The sequence below is a fragment of the Theropithecus gelada genome, chromosome 9, assembly GCF_003255815.1.
Source record: "Theropithecus gelada isolate Dixy chromosome 9, Tgel_1.0, whole genome shotgun sequence".
NCBI lineage: Eukaryota > Metazoa > Chordata > Mammalia > Primates > Cercopithecidae > Theropithecus > Theropithecus gelada.
Window position 1 is genome coordinate 63,553,890 of NC_037677.1, and position 3,639 is coordinate 63,557,528.

Consider the following 3,639-nt stretch of genomic DNA (forward strand, 5'->3'; position numbering starts at 1 on the left):
GGAGGCAGAGGTGGAAAGACCGCTTGAGTCCAGTAGTTCAAGACCAGCCTGGGCAACATAGTGAGAACCTGTCTCTGTTTAAATAAAACAAACAAAAGAAGCAATTCTGCTCTTAACAGCTTGATCTCATTGAACATTGCCAAAGCAGAGGCACTTTTTTTGTAGTTTCATGGAGCAAAGGGGCCACTTGATTGGGAATGTGAGCCCACAGTATATCTACCAGATCCTGCTTTCCCAAGAAACCTACCCACTTACGCTACAGCCTTCAGAAAATGATTCCAATCATTTGTGAATCCTGTTGAGCTCAGACGAACTCAACTGAGGCTTTGGTTGAGTCAATACCATAGTCGTGGCCCAGAAAGGGGCTAGAGCCAGGCCTGGGCTTGAGAAACCTCAGTGCCTTGATTCCACAACAAAGCTGATCCAGCTGTTCACTGCCTGGACTAGAAATAGACTGCCCAGACCCAACAATTCAGAATCACAACAGGATTCTGCATCTGACCATGTACAGAACAGCCGAGCACGGGCAAACTTGTGAGGTCAGCTTGTCTGATCCCCATTCCTAAACGAGACCCCAGTGAGACCTCAGGGCCTGACCACACAGCTAGGGGTGGCAGGGCCAAGAGCTGAGCTCTGGTCTCTTGAGCCCTAGGGGCACTTACTGCTTAATAGCAACTAGAGGTTTGTGCTCACCTATCTTGGGATCCAAGCCTTAGCCTTTAGAACCAAAAATTTGAACCCAATTATACTACTGAACTAGTTCTTAGAAGTGAAAATCACCCCAGAGCTTTCTTACATGGCTGGTGCCAGAGAGCGAAAGGTCAAGCTATTTGCAGCTACAGCTTGTGGGCGTGTTTACAGTCAGCGGCTCTATTGACTCCAAGAACAAACCCTTGACGACAGGGCATTGCCTCATGTCAAACAAAAGTAGTGCACAAAGTAGTGAAACTCTGTGTTTTGCTGACCCCTGCTGAAAGCCCAGTGTTTGCTACGTCAGCAGCAGAGTCATTCTGTTGCCTGGACAAAGTAATTGGGGCAAAGCCTACCTACTGGAGCCTAGGGAATAGCTCCATGCTCTAGGCCATGTGCTTGCTGAAGGCTCTGTAAGTCACAGGAAATACTACCTAGGAGAATTGTGTCCTGTCTGAACCTGGGATGTTTTCTGTTGTTTTGAGATAGGATCTCACTGTCACCTAGACTGGAGTGCAGTGGCACAATCATGGCTCACTGCAGTCTTGCCATCCTGGGCTCAAGCAATCCTCTTACCTCAGCCTCCCAAGTAGCTGGGACTGCAAGCATGCACCATCACACTCAACTAATTTTTTAGATTTTTTTTGTACAGACAGGGTCTCGCCATGTTGCCAAGGCTGGTCTCCAACTTCTGGGCTCAAGCTGTGGTCCTGTCTTGGCCTCCCAACGTGTTGAGATTACAGATGTGAGCCACTGCACCTGGTCTGAACCTAGGGTTTTAAGAGTATTCAAGAGTTATTTTAACTTGCTCTCAAGCAGTGCCAAGTCAGTTGTGAGAAAAACTGGACACATTACACTCCTTGGCTGGGCAAGTGGGTGGGCCTGGCAGTACGTAAGCATGGAGAAACTAGAAACATTGTAAGAAACAGAAGCACAGGATCCATAGAGATGTGGGGAGTGGCTGTGACCCTGGGATAGCACCCCTAACCTGGGGTTTGTCTCCATCTTTAAAAGTCTTTTCGGGCCAGCGCAGTGGCTCATGCCTGTAATCCCAGCACTTTGGGAGGCTGAGGCAGGCGGATCACGAGGTCTGGAGTTTGAGACCAGCCTGACCAACATGGTGAAACCCCGTCTCTACTAAAAATACAAAAATTAGCCGGGTGTGGTAGCACGTGCCTGTAATCCCAGCTACTCAGGAGGTTGAGGCAGGAGAATCACTTGAACCCGGGAAGCAGGGGTTACATTGAGCCGAGGTCACACCACTGCACTCCAGCCTGAGTGACACACACAGCAAGATTCAGTCTCAAAAAAAAAAAAAAAGTCTTCCCTTTCATTAGCAGTAAGATCCTTATCTATCCTAATTGCCTTTAGGGCACAGTAAAGGATGTAGGAAAGGGCTTTTAAGGTTTTGGTCCCATCTTCCCTTAGATTATTTAGTTCTTCTACAGGTTCCATGAGTAGGTGGTAGCTGCAGTGCTCAAACCTGTTCCACTCCTAAACTTACACACTTGGAGGGAAGGGGAGAGGGGGCTGAATAATCTTTGGGTGTCCATGTCAACCAGGCTGTGCTTGAGTCCCTTAACTGCTGTTTACTGAACTGAGTGTACTAGGCACTGGGCTGTTTATGACATCAACTGGGCCTCACAACCACCTGGAAAAGTTACTTTTTTTTTTTTTTTTTTTTTTTTGAGACAAAGTCTTGCTCTTGTCGCCTGGGCTGGAGTGCAGTGGCGCGATCTCAGCTCACTGCAAGCTCCACCTCCCAGGTTCACGCCATTCTCCTGCCTCAGCCTCCTGAGTAGCTGGGACTACAGGCACCCGCCACCATGCCCGGCTGATTTTTTGTATTTTTAGTAGACACGGTGTTTCACTGTGTTAGCCAGGATGGTCTCCATCTCCTGACCTCGTGATCCGCCTGCCTTGGCCTCCCAAAGTGCTGAGATTACAGGCGTGAGCCACAGCACCCGGCCAAACAGTTATTTCTTAACCTTAGTTTAGAGAAAACTGAGGCTTGTAGAGTAGGAATTCTGCTGGGTAATTCGGCTACTAAGCAGCACAGCTGTAACTGAAGCTGCCTGATTCCAAAGCCTGTGCCCCAAACCTTTACACAGTTCCAATGGGAAAGGTTCCTCCAGTCCAGTTTTTTTTTTTTTTTTTTTTGAGACGGAGTCTCACTCTGTCGCCCAGGCTGGAGTGCAGTGGCCGGATCTCAGCTCACTGCAAGCTCCGCCTCCCAGGTTTACGCCATTCTCCTGCCTCAGCCTCCTGAGTAGCTGGGACTACAGGCGCCTGCCACCTCGCCCAGCTAGTTTTTTGTATTTTTTAGTAGAGACGGGGTTTCACCGGGTTAGCCAGGATGGTCTCGATCTCCTGACCTCGTGATCCGCCCGTCTCGGCCTCCCAAAGTGCTGGGATTACAGGCTTGAGCCACCGCGCCCAGCCTCTCCAGTCCAGTTTTATTCTGTGGACCTCTGTTCACATGAAAGAATTCTTGTTCTCCGGACTAATACATGAGACCTGCTAGATTAGTAACAGCAGCGAATCTGACGCTCATGCAGCACAGCTTGGTTTGATACCAGGCATGATGGACGTCTAACCAGTGCTCCCGGGGGCACAGGCAGCCCCTCTTCTGCGAAAGGAAAAGTTGTTTGGGCTTCCTCAGGGCTGGTACTTAAGAGGACATGCTTGGGTGCCGTCAGCCCAGCATATACACGTTTGCCTCCAAGCTCCTGAGCACAGGACCCGGGTCATGCTCCCTGAGAGTCCCACCATCTCTCCGCATACACAGGTCCACATGGACAAAGTGCATGCTCCGCAAGTGTGGAGAACTAACAGATAAACAGCCAACTACCTCTGCCCATATTCCCCCACCCCCAGCTTAAACTCCTGAAATGTGAAATACCCTTAGCAGGATTTCACCTGATATTTTTTAAAAATTAAAACACCAAG